We start from the raw sequence: 21,924 nt of genomic DNA, 5'->3' as shown, positions 1-21,924 counted from the left end.
CACTGTCATTTGGCAATCTGAATCCCACCATAGTTTAAGCTTATAGGAGCCAACACAATTGTTTCCTTCCTTCTTCCTTTTTGTCAGCCATTTCATAATGATTCCTTTACTCCTTGCAAACCACAAGCAAATAATGTCCAGGAAAAAAATTATGAACTTGTGAGTTCATAACACAGGTCAAATCAAACGCAAAAAAAAAAAAAAACAACCCTCAACTTTACAGGAAATGGAAAAGATCAGACATGCTCAGTATGGTACATAAAATATTCAAATAAAGTGGAACAAAATATTTTCTTTGTGTTTTTCAACAATTACTTGTAAATATTTCAATTGACACCTGGGAATATATTCATTAACTGAGATTCTTGAGGTGGTTTACTGTTTTATTTCTTTCTCCTATTGAATATTTCTGAAGTCAATTATAACATTTAGCATGAGCTCAAGATGAAAATAATGTACCTAAGTGGTGAGTTAAAATAAAAAATTATAAAAGATTTCAACAATATATTTGAGTGTAAAAGGGAATTTATAATTCTGGAAAATGGCTGAGATGCCATATTGAGGAAGCTAAACCAAAAAACCAGTCACTGCCACATATAAGGGGGCTTGCAAGAACGATATTCTAAGGAAAATTCTTAGATCTCTTTAAATTACACCCTTTCCATTAACTTTGAAAGTAGGAAAGGTAGGACTACACCTTTAAGATGGTCCCGCAGGTGAAGTACTTGGCATGCAGGCATATGAGGACCCTAGGAGAGTCCATGGAACTCACATGAAGTGGTGAGGTAACGTGCATGTCTGTAATTACCAGAGCCTCTGCTGCAAGAAAGGAAGTGGAACCTGGAGACTATTCCGAAGTGGGTGACTAGCTAGCCTGGGATACACAGTGATGAACAACAGAGACCCTCTTCAAAGAAGAGCAAAGATTAGGATCAATTCCAGGGTTGGCTGCCAACCTCTGCATGATCATCATGCATGAGCCTGCTTCACCAGATAAGAAAAGGTAGGACTATAATAATCAAGTCACAGCAACAAAATTTCAATAAGAAGTTTCTGATGACCTTTCTAGTGCTGGATTTGTAAAGAGCCACAGTACATGGTGTTACACAATATGGAACAGATCTTTGAGAGCATCCGTTACGTGATGAGCAGAAGTCTGGATACTGAGAACTTCTGTTGGCTTGAAGACAATGGGATAAATTCTATACCTTAAGCCTGTAGCCTAAATTAAAAAACATAAATGAAAACACAGGACTGTTAAGAAAGCAAAGTTTACCTGTGAGTTCAAGACCCACCTGATCTACAATAACTAGTTCCAGGACAGGCTCCAAAAATACAGAAAAATCCTATCTCAAAAAACAAACAAACATACAAAAAACAAAAACAAACAAACAAAAGAGAAAGAAAAAGAAAAAAAAAAGCAAAATTTACAATCTTTTTTTCTGGATTTTTCCCCTACGCCTCCATATTAACCGTGGTCTACATAATAATAAAGACAACACACCACATCAAAATCTTTTTCAGTGCAGTTAGATCCTTCCTCCCCCCATCCCTACCTACTCTTTTCTTTCCTCCCTTCTCCTCCACCTTTTACTTTTCCATCTTCTCCACACAAGAGGTCAAACCCAAGGCCTTTACCATGCTAGGCAACTGATTTACCAGAGAGCTACATCCCAAGTCCAAGAGCCTCTCACAGCTCTCACAACAGCAATTTCCAATGGTGTGATGAAGGGACAGAAGGAAGCATCCAGACTCTTCAGCCCATCCAAGTGCTCTTTTGTATGACCATATTTACATAATCCAGAATTCCCATGAGACAGTCTTATTTTTAACATATACAGATTAATTGGTTCTGGCACTCTAATGCATACAGAACTTCTGGAAAAGAGGCGGATGTGGTGGAGGGAGTGGGAGGAGGCATAGGCCATAGGTCGATATGAATGTGCTTTTCCTCTTCATAGAGACTGGCCCTAGGGTCAGACTCTTGTTTCTACCGTGTGGGCTGGCCATGAAGGTCTTAAATTATGGGATACACTGGCATTCATTTATGCAGCACACGCTGACATCGAATACATGCAACACCCTGCTGCTTATTATCCTGAACCATGCCTTAGCCAGTTCACCTTGCTCTCCACAGAAATGAGGAAGTTGGCCAGTGCTCTGGGAAAGAGCACTCTGAATACCTGCCTAATGTTTCATTCCTTTATTTCTCTCTACAGTTTAAATAGAGCTATTTGTTATTTCCCTGACCTTGCCCATCTTGTGGTTTTCCTCTAAGTCACTTTCAAGTTCTTGAAACCCTTAAAGTTCTTCTAAGACAGAGGCCACAGAAAGGGTCAAACAGGAACCATTAGTTTAAAGAGTAAGCCCATATCCCCACAGAGATTTAGGAAGTGAAGGTGTAGGAGACCCAGTTAACTTTGAATCTCAAATGCATTCAAATGACAATCCCTAGTCGTAAGCGGAAAGGGAAAAATAAAAGAGGGATCACCTTCTGGAAAAAACAGAACTTGGAATGAAGAGACTTGGATGGAATCTATTTATCTTGGGAGTCAAACTATTTTCTGTCTTGTGCTTGCCTGCTTTCTTATTTTTTTTATTTCCTCCTTATTTATTGATTTACTTATTTATATTGGGATTTGAACCAAATGCCTTAGTAGGCAAGTGCTCTACTATGTAGCTACACCCCTAGCCCTTTATTTGCTAAAACAGTCTTGATGAACTTTCTCTGTGGTCCAGGCATACCTTAAATTTAGGATCTTTCTATTCCAGCTTCCTTAGTAGTGAGGAGTAAGGCATGCACCACTGGGGTTGATTCAATGTTTTTTTAAGGATTTGTTTCACACACACACACACACACACACACACACACACACACACACACATCTATCTATCTATCTATCTATCTATCTATCTATCATCTATCTATCTATCTATCTATCTATCATCTATCTATCTATCTATCTATCTATCTATCTATCTATCATCTATCTATCTATCTATCATCTATCTATCTATCTATCTATCCATCCATCTATCTATCTATCTATCTATCTTTTCAAACTGTGCACAATTTCTTATTTTTATTTTGGTTTTGTTGCTGTTATATATCTAAAACATTGTTTTAAATGTGATCAGCAGGGCAATCATCAAGTGACTTTAAATACATATGAAAGTATAATTGTCAAAGGGCATAAACATTTTTCTCTAGAAAAAAGTTATAATGAAGATAGCAACTTGCACATTACATGAAATTTCATAAAAGATCTAGATCTGCATATTTATTAAAGATTCAGATACAGGTGGCGATAGAAGAACATGCTAAACTTAGCACTACAATAATGTACATGTGTTACAATGAATGGACTAGGGTAGGCTCTAAACACTTGCTTGGCATCACACAAACATTTCTTTAAAGACATATAGTGCTTTTGTTCTCGTTCTTATGTGGCTATCTCAGTCTTTCTCCTGACCATCATATTAGAAGTTGAAAATGACAGACATTTAGCCTAACAAAAAGCAAATTGTGCATTTTCTACTTTCAATATATGATTAAGATCTTTGTTCAAGCCTGATATGGCAAGAGGAAAGATTAAGAGAACAGAATGCATTCTAGCCTCAAGATTTTTGTCTCATAAACTCATAAACTGTTAGCAAAGATCTTTGTTCTTTTAAGAATGGCTGAAAACATCCAACTTCTGGGAACAAAGAATAAATGGACATTTGTTTTACTATTGTGCATGTTGCAAAAATAAAATACCATTCAGAGCATTCATTGAACTGTCAGAGTTCTGATGGATGGACAGGCATATACCCCATTTTAATAAATGGTAGCTCATTCAAGAACATTTCGCTATCCTTGGAAATGGGGAGGTTGAACTCCCCCATTGTTAAGACCATACTAAAAGGCTTGAAATCAGAAGCAGATTTTTATTCAGCCTAATAGATGAATGAATGGGAGTTTGTGTAGACTCTCTACCAGATTTTGTTCAATTAAGCCGGGAACACTGAATAAAATAAATTCACAGATTACATCTTTCTACATGCAAGTTAAAATAAACCAAGCTCAGCAACCCTTTCCTGCTCCATTCATCCACAGAGTTTGGAAAGCATAAACCTGACCGGGCAGTCAGAACGCGAGCCGAGAGGGAGACACATCCAGAGGAAAGGAAGCTGCTACATTGCTCACTGGTGAATCAGACATCCCCTCCGTCTGCGGGTGGAGGTGGAAAATGTCCTGGGCATAAGGCATGTTCTGGTTCCAAATGGGGGATCCGTGCTCAGGAGTGGGTTATTCCGTTTCTTTCCTCTCTCCCTTTCCTCCCTTCATTATCTTTGGAATGAGCCAAGGTCTTGTGCGTTGTTCAGGCTGGTCTCAAAGGGTCTTCTTTTCGTCTCTGCTTCCTAGTGCTAGGGTTAAAGGCAAGTTACACTACTGACTGGTCCATTTCCTCTGGGTCGGCACAAGGCAAACATTAAACAGCTGCGCAGGGAAACAGGCAGTGAGTAGGTCCGTTTTTGTCATGGTGGCTGCGCCATAGGGAGAGAAACCACTATCTAGCAAGAAAGGGGACACAAGGTGTCACACCGGGTGGACATTTCTTTCTAGGACTCTTTTCACTTGGTTCTCAACTCCGTTTGGCTCATGTCTGAGAACCTCTAGGAAGCCGACACTAGCAAGCCACCTCTGAAACTGAATGAGTGACGTCTTCCTTTTGAAGCTGAATTATATAAAAATTTCTTCACTAGGCAAAGTAGAACTTGCGGTACTACTGTGAATAAATGGAATTACCAGACTTGGCTGTTATTTTCTACAGGTGAGGATTTTCATGGGTGAAAATAATGCAATTACGTTGGAAGAAAAATAAAAAGCGTACAAACATGTTGTGATCAATATATCATCAGAAAATAAAGAACTAAGCACATTTTGTACGAAATAAAAATTAAATACCTTTAAACCAACAGAGAATGGCAAGCGAGTCAAACCCTATGAAAATAGGACAGGGCAGAAAGGTAAGTATAGGATCCCATTTCTAACATTCAGTAAACACCCTGGATGCTTGAAAAAAAAATCAATAAACTTAAAGGTTAGGACAACATAAAAACAACTGTGCTCAGCATTGCATTTATATAACTGATCAATTGAAGAGAAAACAGCTCAGGACTGTGTGTGTGAGTGTGTGTGTGTGTGTGTGTGTGTGTGTGTGTGTGTATACTCACACAGGCTCCTGTTTCTGTGTAAGATGTATGTTTGAGGAAAAGGAAGTGTAAGAAGAGGGAATGGTCTTTTTAAATGACCCTTTTCACTTAAAGAATCACTGCCCAGAGGACTAGGTGCCCTTTTCCCCACTCCACTCTCACTGCCCAGAGGACTAGGCGCCCTATTCCCCACCTGTAACATGAGCACTCCCACTTGGTACCCCCAGCTGTTTAGTCCCAGAGAAATATCAAACATAGGTCTCCATAAATTATAAGCTGATTGGCCCATTAGCTCTAGCCTCTCACTGGCTAACTCTCACATCTTGATTAATCCATTTTTCTGATCTATGTTAGCCATGTGGCTCAGTACCTTTTTTCAGTGGTTGCAAATCACATCCTGCTGCTTCAGTGGTCTGGGCAGGAGTGGAAGGAATCAACTTCCTCCTTCCCAGAATTCTCCTCTTCTCATTACATCATTTCTACTTCCTGTCTGGTTTTCCCACCTATATTTCTGCCTGGCTAATTAGCATTTATTTAAAACATGATTGACAGATTACAGACAATTCTCCCGCACCACCCACCCACTCCTAGCAGTGCTGTCATAGGGGGAACACAAAGAGAAGGGATGCTAAAGATATCCCAGAAAACAGGAATGGCTTAAACTAGGTCTTAGGACAGCTAAGCTAGATGCAGACACTTTGAGGACAAGGGACATAGCTTATCTAAATACAGTAGTAAAGAGGCTGGGTGGGAGGGGCTCACATGGTTGAAACTGTCAAATCACATTCACAGAAAGCCTCGTGCATTCTGTTGAAGCCTCTGCATTCTATGTGTTGTTGAGAGCCAATGGATGCAGAAGTTAGTAGATACATCCAATTTTGGTGAACATGGGGTGAACAGACAGAAGTGGGAAGGAGACAAAGAACAAAACAGTGCAGAGGGTCATTTGACCATCTAGGCACATTGTTGTGGGCTATTTGTACACTGTGTGAAGATGTATTTGCTGTGATTGGTGTAATAAAAAGTTGAACGACCAATAGCTAGGCAGGAGGGAGAGAGATGGAATTAAAATATCAGGTGTGTGGCTTAAAAGGGAAATAAAATTAAAGGTTTTATAATAAGGAAACTGGTCTTCCCAATTGAAGATACGGTGATGTGAAGGGTTAGCATAACCAATAGGGTTTATGACCAGGAGTTTTGAAGACCAGGGGATGTGAAGAAACCAGTTTGGTTGTGTTCACAGTTGATGCACTACGTACACAGTCAAGAGTTGTTGGGCATATGGTGAAATATTTGGGTCTTAGAATGAAGAATAAAGGTCTAGGGCAAAGACTTAAATTAAGAAGCAATCAGCATGTAGATGGTGTGGAAAAACTGGAAGTTGGGTAAGATCACCATGATGGTTAATCTTCAGGGTCCATTTGACTGGGTTTGGAATCACCTAGGAGATGCACCTCTGGATATGTCTGGGAGCACGTTTCCAGAAAGATCCACCTCAAATGTGTTACAGATTAAACAGAAAGGGAAGAGGGAGAAAGAATGTTGTGCACTGGCATTCAAGGCTTTTTGCTTCTTGATTATGGACACAGTGTGACAATCGATCAGTCTCATGTTCTACCACCATGCTTTCTTTGCCACGATGGGCTATTTTGTTGCAAACCACCAACCACCAACCAAAATAATCCCCTTCTCCTGAGAGAACCAGGCAGGTTTCAGCAGAACTGCGGCCATAGCACAGTGACCTGAGAGGACTTTGAGCCCAACATTCCCTTAAGTTGCTTCCTGTTATGCATTTTGTTACAACAACAAATAAAGAATTAATACAACCTAAAAGGAAAAGAAAAGCGAGGACAAGAAGTGTAGAAGCGAGGGCTGGGGCCAACAAAGCTAACAGGCTGGAAGAACAGGAGGAGTAAGTGGAGCCAAAAGAACAGATGGAGATCCTTGTGGAACCTGTACTTGCTCTCCGGACACCTGCTCTCCCACAGGCATCTTATCTGTGCCTCACATCTCCCACATTCCCACGTCAGCGCATTGGACTCCCGTTTGCAGGAATGGCAGACATGCCTGTCATTGCCCAGTGTCACCTCTTACCTGCCCTGCTACAGTTTTCTACCTGGTTTCCCCTCTCCACCCTTGTCTTCATGATATGCTCTCCAAAGTACAAGAGACATTTTTTTTTCTTCCTGAATGGCAAATCTGATTATGCTGTTTCTGAACTGAACAAAGAGTCACCACCTTAGGAAATCTTGAAAGACACACATGCTCTCTCCAGACTTACTACTGCAACCGACGGACTAACCATTCGATTCCGAGTTTTTAAAGCAAGCTATGTACTCTCCCATTTTGGGTGTTGGTGTCTGTGGGTTTTCTTTACCGAGCAGTCTTTAGTTGCTTCACCCGGATAACTCGCAGTCTTGCCTTAGGAGATTCGTGTGGAAAATCTTGATGCCTCTCTCGTCTTCCAGAAGGAAACAGAGACTCTCTCAGGTGCCTTCCTCTCATCTCGCCCTCATCACACTGCATAGCAATGTGTGTTTCCTACTAGCCTGGGAACGTGGCTGTCAACCACTAAATTATTGTCATTACATGGCACTTAGTAAACACATATGTCAAAAAATAAATGACAATTAAGTTAATATCTGAAAGAATGATCCCCAAAAAAGAGTTCGTAAATTTAGATTGAAAGTGATGACAGGACAAGGAAGATACTAGGAAGAGAGAGAACACTTATGTGCTAATGATTCAGCAAAGTTGTTGATCATAAGAGAGACTGAGACTTCAAGATAGTTTAATTACTACCTCAAAGACACCTTCCAACGTGAGATGGTAGTCTAAGTAAAAGACCTCGGAGTCAAAGACAGAAATTTGTGTTCCATTGGTTCATCTGAACTACAAAAGCTGTCGTCTTCATTGTTGGAGAGCAATGCATTTAAACTTTATGCAGGATAAACACCCATAATTTAAAAACCAAGAACGTAAAGTCCTCTAATGCCTGTCATCTTTTGAGTACCTGCACGCCTAAAAAGTTGTGAGTTCTGGAGCATTTTTTAATTTTGGATATTTATTACGGCCTATGCTTTGAATTCTAGAATCTGCGTGATGGAAAAAAAAATGATGGAAATAAACTCTAAAATCTGAAACTTTTCTGACCCCAGCATTTCAGATAGGGGCTAGCATTGCCTTAATTGCAAAGGTATAAAGAAAAGTAGTAAACAAAGGAAACACGGAGACACAAGAGGCTGAGTTTGGATGGGTTTTGTGAAGAAGTGGCGGGGGGGGGAGGGGAGAAATTAGACATACATCGTGGATCAGAGTGTATTCACAGGGGGAGACAGTGGGAATAAAACAAATGTCCATTATCTTTCGCAACAAGGAGACTTTCTTGGTATATGGAGGTGACTACTTGAATCAAATGAGTTAGGCAATTAATAGGAAAAAAGAAAGCAGAGAAAACAGGTTAGGCATACATTTTCAAGAACTCTTACTGAAAAGATAAGACAAATCCGAGAAACTTCTTAGGCAACTGCGTATTTAAGATCCTATCAGCACGCCTTACATCTGTGTTTTCTTTCTTTCTTGAAGAGGCAGCTGGTTGCTTAAGGGCTGAATGAAAAAAATGGTTAGGGAGACTTTAAAGATGGGAGAGGGGAACCAAAACGAGGGCAGGGCAGGCAGAACAAGGTGATCAAAGATGCGGGAGAGACAGAGATCAGGATCACAGGTTGGAAAGACCACTTCACTCTCTGAGACATACCCAAGGAGGTCATAATGAGTGACATGGAGACCAAATGGGCTTATGCTACTCTCTACGTCTGAAAGGAGACCTTACATCGAGAATAAAGAAAGCCAAAGGCAGCTGAGAGCTTGAGAAAATGATGAGAGTTTGAGTCTTCGCAGTGTGCCTGGGGACAGATGGAAGAGAGATCTATAGGGAAAGGACTCATTGTGGACGGGTCAAAGATGGAAGGACGAAGAACGAAACTATGTCTCCCGATTCTCCCATCTTAAAGCACCTAGTGCCTGTTCCCATTGAGCTTCTACAGAGAGAGCAGGCTGAGTTGAGGAGCAGATGGCTACACGATTATGACCTATGCAGCAAATTCCTCATCATGTTTACATAATTCATCAGATCTATGGGCCTTTATTAAGAGGAAATGCCAGGCTCTGATTATTATTATTTCAGAATGAGATTTATTGAAATCTGGAAGAAATAACTTCTGGGAAAAGAAAACACATCAAAACAGACACTCTTCTCTCTTCAATAAAGTCAATGACATAGAGATGTTGAAGAAATGAATCAGATATAACGACCATCTAACTCTGTAAAGCAAAACCCTTTTAGGAACTGTGAGGGAGCTTTGGTCCTGAATTCCAGTCTAGTTATTCACTAAGAATGTTTAATAGTAGTTGGAAAGCAATTAATCATGTTATAGCACAGATCCAAGGGCTGTCACCTTTCAGTGCCATTAGCGAAACTGTCTGGGATTTTATCTGTACTTTTCTGGTGACTTAAAGAGCATTTTTAAAAAGCTCCATAAAGACCTGAAGAGTGCTTAAAAGTCAATGGGCCTTGACACACAGATTGCAAGGGACAATCTATGTCCTAGTCAGAATGAAATAAAATCGACAAGTCTCTTAATTTTGACATGACAGAGCAGCAGTTTTAAGAAGTCCAAAATGCATATTCATTTCTGTTTAAAGCTCTTCCCCCGTCAACCAACAATAGCTAACGAATGTTTAAACCTAAAGACTCTTCTAGCTCTTAAATGATATACGCTTGTTTGCTGTCTTGTGTTATCCAGATAGTGTGTAAACCACAGGCTCTCTTCGGACTTTGTGGCCTCCACTTGGAGGTGGAAAGAGAGGGTCATGCCCAAACGTGAAGCCAGGTCAGATGATAGCTGCCTAGTTTACGATCTCAGATGAACAAAAATAGGGGACATAAAGACAAAAAGACAGGAAATAATGTATTTTCCTCAAATCTTTAGATCAAGGTCTAAGTTTATTCAAAATATGAACTTTTAATCCCAGATTCACTCTAGCGTGGACTCTATTGTAGTGAACATCCAAAGAAAGGCTTCAAGATACATCCTCAAGGGAAGCTAATTCACACCCACAACAGAGATTTTTCAGTGGAAAATGATTACTGATACAGTTCTTAAGACCATAGCTTTTGTTCACAGTAATAATTCTTATTTTGTAGTGATTATGTATGCTAGAAAAATTTTCTATGAAAATGGAACAAAAAGCTTACAAACTTGTTGGGTTTAATGTCACAACTGTCTCTGAAAAGATCACTTGACACAGTGTACGAGAGTTGGCGGCAGAGGGCTTAGACCATGCCACTGATAATAAAAGCTGTGTTTCTGTCTTACATTCCTTCAATTCCCACTAGTAGCCAAAGACAGGATAAACTTAGAGGCCGGTTTACATCTGGATAGTTATATTAGTAAGCTTTGCAATGAATTATGGGAGGCAGCCGGCTTTACAGAGCAAAGGTTTACTCGGTTCATAGCTTCGGAGCCTCATGGGCAGAAATTCATGGTGCGCAGCAGATGGCAATGGCCAGGGTATATTAAGCTGCGTGCTCACATCTGGAGCCAGGGATCAAGGGCTAGTGGTTTCCTATCAGGCTCCAGGGTCAAACACATTTGCTCCTGCTAGTCACGTTTTAAAGATCTCCGCCACCTCCACTTGCTTACACCTTATCCATGGGCTTCTTTGGTGACGCAGCCATATTCAAACAACAATAGAGATGATAGTCTTCCTTCTGTAATAAGTAAAGCGTGTGTGACGGAAGAGAAGGGCAGCTTAGGTTTTGCCCACAGCCTGACTTGTGTGTGTGTGCGCGCGCACATGCGAGGCTTCCATTGTTGATTTCCCACTTTGAGCCTCCTCTTTCCCATTTAGAATGAAGGCAACAATCCAACAGTGGGCCACGGACCCTTACAAAGTTTTCGGAAGAAGGAATACAAATGGTTATGAAATAGTTTTGATAAGTCCTCATTATCTTTAGCCATCTCTAAAGCATTAAATGTTCTTTGAGATTTCATCTTACCCCAGCCAGAAAAGCTAAGATTAAGGAAACTAAAGACAATGAGTGCTGGCGAGGCTGTGGGAAAGGAGAACGCTCACGCGCTGCTGTGAAAGGGAAAACTGATGGAGCTGCTGTGGACCTTAGTACAGCAGCAGCTCCGCTATTTGACCCAAGTGTCTATCAATGGGGCCCTACTGCCTGCTGCAGAGATACCTGCTCATTCGTGGCCGCGGTCGCTTTACTCACAGTGTCTGAAACATGACAACAGCCGACATGTCTATCAAATAATGATGGAGTGATGAAATGTGATGCCTGTATTAAAATGGAATTTTCTTTAGCTAGGAAGAACAATGAAATGATGAAATTTTGCAGGTAAATGCATGGACCTAGAAAACAGAATACGGAATGAGGTAACCTACAAAGACAAATGCTGCATGTTCTCACTGATACGTGGACTCTAGTGTCAAATCTTTAGATGTCTGTGTTGAATTTGGAATACCTATCTAATAAGGAAACAAGAAAGGGGCTGTTGATGGGAAGGGCAAAGAAAGATCTTAAGGGAGGAGGGCTAACAGAACAGAGACCATATGGAGGGGGAAAGGGTTAACAATGGGGAGGGAGTTTTAAGTGGACAGAGGGGTGGGAGGGTAGAGCAGGAGAGGGCAGTGGGGTGGGACAAATAATACTGAAGATGTTTGACGCAGCAATGTAGAAATCTATTTTATAGGTTTCATAGTACATGTATGTATTCATATAACAAGGTTGTGGGAGTTATACAGCAGATCATGCTCATCCTAGAAGACGTATGTTGTCAAATAGAAATCCCAGTGCCAGGTATGAGATACCTCGCCATGTGCTGTTGGTCAGAGAAGTCCCAAAGACCCCCAAATAATTATGGTTACTGTCATTACTTTTGGAAAAAAGTCATCAGAGTTCCCCATCTGCGAACCCCGTGAGGGACAACAGTGACCAGCAAGATAGAGTCATGAGCGCAATGCATGTTTTGGGAGTAAACAACTGCCTTCTGATTGCATTGAAGGCTCACTCTAGAGGAGGAAACACATGCCTGCTAACTGCAGGTCTGGCCAAGAACCTGTGGCTGTAGACCCTTCACCCCTCAACCACTTCAAGCCTCAACCACTGAGCCAACTGCTATCATTTTTAATAAATGGTCATAGTATCAAATTTCCCTCTAAATTGACATCTCTCTACCTATGGATTAGTTGAGTGGATGGCGGCTAATAACACAACACAATCATCCAAAGTGCCTAAGAAGTGCCCAGCCACAAATAGGACATCGATACCACACCCCTATCCTAAGGCTCAGGAACCACAGTGGAAGACACAGGTGAAATATTCTAAGAGCTAGAGGTGGGGAGCACCAGAACAAAACAGTCTCCTCTGGACATGAGAGGACACTAGACTCAGGAGCTCAGAACAGTTATGGTTGCCTGCACAAAACCTGCAGAAGACCAAGCCAGTCGTTCTAGATGGAGAGGAAGGGGGCCTACATGCTCCATTCCTAGCCGGAAGGGCTATGACCAGTTCACAGGTTCTGGGAGAAAAAGAGTCCATTTTCTTTAAGGGTCTGGCTTCTAGTAGGCTGATGCCACACATCAGAATTGGTGGGCTGTTAGATTTTTTATTTTTTTGAAAGAAAGGACATGAAGTAGGGTATGAAGAGGTGGAAGTGCATCTGTAAGGCGTTAAGGGGAAGAATTGGGGCTGAACGTGATTAAAATACATTGAAATGATCAAGAATAAAAATACCTTTGCAGGAAAGGCAAACAAGCAGACAGCTGGGTCCTCGTTAGACACTGACTTACAATGCACCTTGACCCTTCAAGTGTTTTCCTATCATTCACCTTTGTTTTCTCATTGACCCAATACCTCCAGGTAGTCTTGATTTTCCATGTCTGGGGCATAAAAGTTACCACAAAAAAATGTCTTGAACTGAGAAATTTTACATATTCTCTCCAAGGAACTTCCTTGATTTATCAGGCTCTAAGTCCTTTTAACTGGAATTTTAAAACGCTTGCAACACAGTTGTGTAAAACAAAAAGAAAAATAAAACGCATCGTTTTTAATTAATGATTAAGCTGCCAAGCACAAAAACATCAGAGTATTCTAAGCTATACAAATAAGTTGCTCATTGTACAGAGTTATCTGTAATGAAATGTCAAAACAAGACTAACTGATGACGTTTGGATGCAGTGACCCTTCAGAGTCGACGGAAAAAAAACCCTATAATTGTAATAACAAAATTTCCCCCTTTTCCATCTCCCCCAATATAAGAAATGACCAAACGCTGCTATTTCACATGCCGCATGCTCTGAATGAGGAAGGGTTTCTGAGGATAAGATTCGATGGGCAATTAGAAACCTAAGTCTGGCATCAAAACCGACTACATGGCCCATTCCTGTTCTGTGCCTCTCCTCTCTGCAAAGCAACCATGCATTCTATCCATTTGCATTTCAACTGCATGGAAAGCGGCATGCTTGTGTTGAGTCCAGCTGGGAAGCAGAGTCAACAGATATCACACACAAACAGAAAATCTAGGTACCAGCAAGAAGGTGTTTTTCTCCACACAATGGAGTTCAATGTTATTTGGAGTGAAACCCAAGGGCACCATTACCATTGGGCACCCCTCATACCCTTGTACATGATAGTAGTTTATACCTATAGTATACGTTTCCTAAGCCTATTTGAACTCGCTGCTATTCCTAGGCATACATATACCTTCCCCTTTCTGGGCAAAGCTTTCAATCAGCAAGTGTGTCAAGGTAGGTGGAAGGAAGACAGGAATAGTAAAAGAGGGAAAATCAATTTTCAGAAAGCATATGGTAACAACAGAATATTTAATCAAATTAGCCTAGAAATTCCTTCCTATTTTCAGAACTCTTTGCAAGGCAGTTGCTTCACGGTACAAAATGAATTTCAATAAATGTCATATATTTAGTTAGATGGCTTATATTTGAAAGTTGCTGAAACAGGTCAACACACTCAGAATAGATCTTGTTCTAAGACTTGACAGATGAATATTGATATTGAATATAAAGACTGGCATTAGGTAAAAGGTTCCGGGCTGAATAAAGTCATCCACTTAACACTCAAGTACGTATTTGCTGGACACCTACTATGTGACAAAAGAGAAAGATGAATATTTGGTACATAAATAAGACGTTAGCAAGATGAGGGGTGTCAAAAATATTTCTTCGGTTCCAAGAGTTTTCACATTGTGTTAGTTCCCGTTCATGGGGCTCTGTTGATAGTTTACACCTATTCCAGATTTTTAAAAGATCCATTTACTTATTCTTAGCAAAAACCAATGTCATATTTTCCCCGAAAATCAGTGGGTAATTCCATGGTTTCAAAGATTCTGTAGACATCAAAGAGCTCCGAGGGACATTCAGTTTATGGGTAATGGTTTAAGGTTTAGTGAATCAAAAACACATGGATTAAATTTCCCTTAAAAGACTCCTAGGTTTAAAACTCAAAGAGAGAAAATGCTCTGGCCTCAAGCTAAGCCAAGACTTAGTTTTTAAAGTCAGTTTGAGTTGTCTTATGGACCCAACACTTGGCTGGGCTTTTCTTTCCCACATAAGCAGGCCTCAGAGGAGGCGACAGAGCATTCCCAACTATGCTACAAACATTTACTCTCTCTCTCTCTCTCTCTCTCTCTCTCTCTCTCTCTCTCTCTCTCTCTCAGTTTGGACAGCTACCTTATGTCGACGGTCAGCAGTTGGAGTCATTTTTGGATCTCCAAGTGATTCTGTTGTAATATACAACTTCAAAACTGGACCTCAGATCGTAGGTGCTATCTCTCAAATTTCCTACTTGCAGGCAACACCTCATCACACCTCATCATTTCAAAACAGGAAAAGGTCTGCAATCTTAATATATGCACTGCTTTATGGTGCATGATTATGTTTGTGTTTAAAATAGTAGGAAAACATACAGTACATAATCTTCTTTTTGTACACAATAGCTTTCCGGAAGGCCGCTAGCTTGGGCACTTTAGCTAGTTTCTAGGATTAGAGGAAACATGTCCATACATAACCTGTGAGCCTTTCTTCCTTTGGAAAACTAGACTGCAACACGGAGCTGACTACTTTGAAAGGGCATGCAAAGCCAACAAAGCCAGCAAAGCCAGCAAGGCGGTGCATGTTTTGAGTTTCAATAATAGGGAAAGAAAAAACAAAGGGGGCAGGCTCAATCCGATCCAAAATAAAGAGCCAATATTCCAAGAAGAGAGCCTCGTCTGAAGGGCGAGAACTTGGAAATGAAGTTCACACACAAACTTAGGATGGATTCAGCTTTCAGAAAATAAGGGCCTCGGTGTAAGAACGAAATAACTAGATTATCCTGCTACTTAGAGACGACCATAGTCTGGTGCAAGGCATGTGGAGTGGCCGGTTTAGAGAAGCGTGTTCTAAGTGATGGATGATAAAATAGCCTTGTCTTTTTTGACTTAACTTTCCATAGTAGAATATTTTTTGAGAATTCTAGAAAAACTAAGTGCTGTGTTTAGAAGGTCGTCTAAGACACTCTGACTATGTGTGCTGTTCCACTGGACAGTACCCTAAAGAGCCACACCACTGGGCACAAACTGTCAAGGCCACATGGAACCAAATCTAGCCTGCAGACTTAGTGTCCCTCTTGGATGTATAGTGCTTTAAGTATACCAAGTTAACATTTTAAAACTGGGATCTGTGTGGATTCTCTTGAAAATTTACAAGATAGCTATCACGTTGGTTCATGACACGCAGAAAGGCCACACGACAGCTCCAATGTTGGATACCAAGTGATGACTGTCCCCTCTCTGGTGGAACGTCTGTCAGCACCTGGGAAAAATGGTTACCTTCATTCATTGAAGACACTTGTTTGCAAATATTTCTACAGGACACATGCAGAACAGGAAAGGAAGAGGGAGATCAGCATGGTGTCTTCGCACAGAAGGCAGAAGGACACGAAGAGAGGGGGGAGACACAAGTGCCCAGCACACAGGCTCTACACCCTAGCAATTGCCTCACTTGCTGGCACCCACCTGACACCCTGGAGAGGACCTGCGGATGACTATGTGGGTTTTATTGCCAGACTTAGGGCAAAAGGTAAGAAGCCTGCATAGCCTAACGGGCCAACAGCTCTGCCGTTAAACCTGAGGAATGTAGGGAGCTGCCATGAATCTGTTTTCGTGTTATAAACAAAAGGTCCGGGACACCTTTGTACCTTTGCCTTTGAGACTGGAGCTACCCACAGAGGCTTTTTAATTTTATTTTTTTAAAGAAAACCCCACCTTCTAAATGAGAGACTCTGTGGCCAGCTGTGCAGTGCAAAATTTCAGAAAAACAGAAGAACACAAGGATACTATGGAGAGGACTCTCGGCGTTCACACACTATCTCCTTAAGGTTGCGGCTAAGGTCATCCTTGATGAGAGGTCCTTCCCGCATCCTGTTGCTGGGTTTCAATCTCCATTCCTATCCTTACTTGCATCAGTGCCCATTCTCCTCATCACTAGCATACAACAGGCATTTTATTTACAATTTCTTGTTTGCCTCCCTCAACAGAACCGGGTGTCATGGGGGTCACAGTTTTGGAGGCCTTCCTCCCCTACAGAAACCGCACACACTAGAACAGTGCCTAGTAGATGCTTACTGAAGTACTAAACCCCCAGCCACATTGTTAAGAGACAAGGAGCTTGGCTTTCCTGAGCACCTGTGGCCCTCTGGCCACATCCCACAACTGTTTTCCCCCATCTCATAAGTAGTACACTGTCAGGTTTTCACCCTTACAATATCATCTATATGAACCATAACTTTTCCCACAATACTCTATGACCCTGCGGCTCTGCAATTAGACGCGAACAGGAGATCTGCATAGACATTCTTGTGCACATCTACACAAGCACAGAAAGAATACATATGCCGGGGTCTGTGACTACAAAGGTGATTGTCCCCTATTTCAGTGCTCACACCTCCTGTTACATACGCCACACGTGCGCTTCTTCTCCCTCAATTATGTTTTATAGCTTATAAAGCTTTCTTTATTTTGCCCCTCGAAAAGCAAAGGAGTCTGATTTTTACTGGGTGTTTTTATTAAAGCAAAACCCAAGGGGAATATAAACGTTAAACAATTTAACACAGCTGAAGAAATGTCTGAGAATGGGCTTTCTGATGGACTGGCAGGTTACAAAGCCACTCACCGCTCTTAATCTGATAATGGGCAGAAGACCCCACACATATAAAGAAAGGCTTTCTATTTTTTTTTTTTAAGGTAAGAGAAAAGTAAAAAGGAAATTGAGAGGCAAAGAGGGAGGCGGGGAGAAGGGGGTGGGGACTGGGTATATTACCAGAGCATAGAAATGTTACACTCATCTTGGTCTCTAACCAGTGGAAAGTCTTGCAGGAGCTAAACCTCTGCTGCTGGCTGGGAATGGGCTGAGCAGCTGGCTCAAGCCTGCCCTAGTCTATAAAGTGGGATTGTGAAGGCCTTAAGATGAGCTGTGCCCAGCGTGGAGAATATGAAGAAGGAAGCAAGCAGAAGCAGCATAGACATCTGAAGTCCTTTATGCTTCAGTCTTCAGCGAGTGAGACGGCTGAATGTCTTTTTCATGTAACGTTCCCTTAATAATTAGGGATTGTAGCTTCACTTTGTATGTGTGCTATCTGGCTACGCCATTAGACTGTAAATTTCTCAAGGGCAGATCCATTTTTATTTCCCTCCTCCACTTTTGGATATTCTCCTAGAACCAGCACAGATACTGATCACAGTAAGCTTCTTTGCTCGTTTTGGTGAGAAAAATCTGAGTTCGGTAGTGAGTCAGTAAGTGTGAGGAACTCATAACCAACATGATCCCAAACAGACACTGGTCACGGTGTCGACTGCATATTCCTGAGAGCTGGCTGTTGTTTTTCCACTAAGAAAAACCCATGAAACTCTGTCCTGAGGGCCCAGTATCAGACAAGAGTTGCAACATAGCCAGGCAGGAGAGGACTTCCTGCACTTGAGAGTCTGCATTCACTTTGTCCCTGAAGGGAGAATGATAAGGACTTTAGGTATCCAAGGCACAAACACAGTAGGCCAAAGGGTATCAAAGGGACGCTAGAGGAATAGCTCCGCATTTCAGGGCAGCGACTGCTCCCTCAGAGGACGCTGGCAGTTATCTGTAACTTCACTTCCAGGAGATCTGATGCACTCTTCTGGCCTCCACGGGCGCCAGGCACATACATGGTGCCCAGATGTGCACACAGACAAAACACCTGTACGCATTTTCCCCTGCAGTGGTAGGGAAAAGAAGGAGAGATGGCTCTGGTGATGATCACCAAGCCGAATGCCATGAAGACGAAACCAGAAAACTGCGTGAAATAGGGGCCAAGCCATGGGATAGAGATGAAAAGCGAAGGGGGACAGAAATGAGAGGGAGTCTGGATGCGTGGTTAGCCAAGCCTGGCCATGGGTGTGACACTTGGACAGCCACAGAGTGCCAGCCCCTGAGTTCTTCTCTTTGTTCTGAGAAAACCACATCTGAGAAAACCTGTACCTGCGGTTATTACAAAGACTTGTAAAAAAAAAAAACCTGACTAACTCTACTGTAAACTATTTCTATCAACAGTGCTGCAAATTGACCTTTAAAGCATAATTCTAAGTGCAATCCTCATTAAAACATTTTTTTTTAAAAAAGATCAGGACAAACATGGGGAATGTGTTTACATGGTCTTAGAAATCATAAATTGTAGGTATTTACCTTGTTGAGAAAATTATTTTCCTCAAAATTTTCCTTAAAAGTAACTCAATATTAAACTTTTATATTAACGGCCTGTCTCCAGTTTTACTTTTCTATTTGACAGATAAAGCTTGCCCTAGGTTCTCAGAGCCTGTAGTGCATCCCTTGTGTAAACTCTTTGCTGCACACAATCAAGAACAAAGCAGTATGGGAAAAGGCAGCAGTTGCCTGATCATCCTCCACACGCTCTAAATTCATCTTGTTTACAGCGGAATATGCCTAAGTTAATAACTATTGACGAGCGCCCTGCTGAGTCTGGAAACTGACCGCAAGATTTAAAGCACCTATTACACTCTGTAGGAACGCATTTTTCGGTGCTGGAAAACTTCTTATTGAAGATGGACATATCACCCGTGTTGTTTATCTGTTCACAATGAGGTAAACACTGGCTGTATCACAACCTGCAGTGGCAGAGACCACAGCACCTCATTTCTGCTCCACAATGGAAGTTTCCCCTTGAGAACAAAGCCGAGTCGACTTCCAGATGGAGAGGAAAGCTATATACCTGTAAATAATCTGAGCAACATTAACAGCGTTTCCATAAAAGCACAATTTATATCCCAGTAGCAAAGGAAAACACCGTGTACATCATTTTCAGATCATCTTCATGCAGAAAAAATTCATTAGTCAGCTCTAATAGTTGAGCTGTAAAGGAAAATAATGTTCTTCTGAATCCATTTGCATGGCAATGTGTGTGGGGGGCTGGCTGCTGAAAGCGACAGAATAAACCTCCACCCAATGCTACAAAATGCGAACAGTCTTTTTAAGATGCCGTCTATATTCTCTCCAGTTACAGCTTTTACAATCTCCTCATATTCATGGACCGTTTTAACTTGGCAATTAGAGACTCCTGATTCTTTCGCCTAAGAAAGTTGACAATATTTCATTCTGCCCGCGAGCTGCTTTGAACACAGTCTATGATAAGGCAAAAACCCACGGACAGGCACTCATGCGTGAACCCCTGAAACCCTTGCCAACTGCCAAATTAGCAAATGGCTCTTCTAAAACATAAAAGATAGGAAATGAGAAACCACAGTTTGGAGTAAATTCTGCATTGTACTTTCATTTGGTGTTTTACTAATTATACCGGCACTAGCCAGACCGCCTGACCTCTGGCTATAATGTATTTCACCTCCACAGAGTCCCAGCAAAAAGATCAAGTAGGATCAAAAATGATGGATCACACACTCTGCGTGTTTGCCAGGAATAAAAAATTCAGACCATCCCAGAAACACCTGCCCTTTGGAAAGACGCCCCCACCCCCGCCCCCGCCCCACATAAGGCAGAGAAAGCAGGGCTGGGAACAAGGAAATAGCTGAGCTCAAACCTTGCAGGCTACATCACCCTGGAGAGGGTGACCGGATCCCTTTTGTAAGGGCTGAGTCAGATCACGAAGGTAAAACTTGCAGAGCCACAGCAGTCCATGAGCACCCACTGCTCCCAGCGCCCTGAGTCACACAGGTGGCCGTCAACAACACTATCCTAAGGCGACAAGCTCAATTCTAGTTTGCACCTTCCCCGACCCCATCCCTTCAGTTTCCCAAGCCCCCGAGCTCGCACCCACCTCGTTGGTCTTGCCCTGCGGAGCGGCAACCAGTTCCCTTTAGTGGAACAAAGAAAGCGGAGGTGCTGGGAGAGGGTGGGTGCGGGATTGACGCGGCTGGAGTTTGTACCTTGAGGTGCCCGGGAGCGCCAAGTCAGCCGGCCGGGACCACCCGCGCGCTCTGCCCTTCTCCGGCGAGTCAGCGGTCGCCCCGCATCTGGCTCGGCACCAGGTCACCCGGGATCGGGAGCTGTGGGCGGCGAGGCTGTCTCGGTCACCTGCGGCCCGGGCCGAACCCCGCCGAGCGCCCTCGGACTGCTCCGCCCCTTCCCACACGCGCCCTGCCCGGCCCGTGACTCAGCCGGGCATTGGCGGCGCCCCGGCTCGTCCGGGTTGGAGGCGAAGAGACCCAGGCACCCGCCCCAGCACGTGTCCGTTCGTCCCTGTCGCTCTCGTCTGTCCCACCGGTCCCTCGAGGGGCCGAGGTGGGAACTGGCACCACCCTCGGGGTGGGTGGGGGACACCGTCTCCGCCCTTCCCGCCGCCCGTGCGCCCAGCCTTGGGGGGGAAGGGGGGGGTCGCGCCTTCTCAAGCCCCGCCCCACCTCCGCCCTCGACAAGGTGAAACTTTCTAGGTGGCAAAGTTTCCCTCTCCCTGGCTACTTGTTTTCTCCTCCTTCCCCGGCTTCCGAGGCTGAAGCAAGCACAGCGGGAGATCAGCGGCCCCGAGTCTCCCCCTCCTGGTGCTCCCGCAGCGAGTGTCACCCGCACTGAGCGCACGCACCCCAGGCGCACCCGGGCGATGCAGCTTCTCCCACGCCCGCCCGCCCGCGGTGGCGGCCCCGCGCTCACCCGCGAGACAGAAATCTGGGCTGAAACAAGGGGCTCATTGTCACAGACGCTGGTGGGAGTGCATGGGCGGATTGTCCCAGTGATTTCATTTTGCAACCATTATCCTCCACTATAATAACTCTAGATTTCTAGAGGAAGAACCCCAGGAGTTTAACCCAGCAGAGGCTTCCGTTTAACTTTCACTTTTTTCTCGTAGCCGGACATAGGGTGATTAAATAGACAAATAGCAATTAACAAAACCAACAGGAAAGTTCAAGTCTCAAATGTTAAAAACTTAGGTTGTTGAGAAGGGTTTGGGGGCAATAGTTAATTTATGAGGATTCAAGATTACCAACCAGAATAGAGTAAGGGGAAAGGATCTATCCATTGCCTTTCAGGACACCAGTTCTTCCCAACTGTTCTTAGAGCTGGTTGGACAATGGAAACAGGTAGGGATTCGCTAATCACCGCGAGTCACTCCACTGACAGGAGGCACCTACTACACACAGAATAAAGACTAGGAAAGTA

At 42.9% G+C, this 21,924-nt stretch overlaps 1 protein-coding gene across 4 annotated transcripts in view; it reads right to left on the bottom strand.

Moving 5' to 3' along the window:
- Met (MET proto-oncogene, receptor tyrosine kinase) overlaps window positions 1–21,295 on the bottom strand; it is a 108,013-nt gene extending 86,718 nt beyond the window's left edge. For 2 of the 4 annotated variants that reach the window (XM_041675446.1, XM_041675449.1), the window contains exon 1: window positions 20,588–21,295. The gene's annotated coding sequence lies outside the window, so the exon portion shown is untranslated. The remainder of the gene's footprint in view (window positions 1–20,587) is intronic. The other 2 variants (XM_041675448.1, XM_041675450.1) reach the window with 1 other exon arrangement.
- Window positions 21,296–21,924: the final 629 nt, after the last annotated feature.

This window comes from Microtus oregoni, unplaced genomic scaffold, assembly GCF_018167655.1.
Source record: "Microtus oregoni isolate MIOR12 unplaced genomic scaffold, Mior012 000026F_ref0000081, whole genome shotgun sequence".
Lineage (NCBI taxonomy): Eukaryota > Metazoa > Chordata > Mammalia > Rodentia > Cricetidae > Microtus > Microtus oregoni.
Note: the sequence above shows the minus strand (reverse complement) of the source record. Positions and strands in the feature narration are given on the sequence as shown.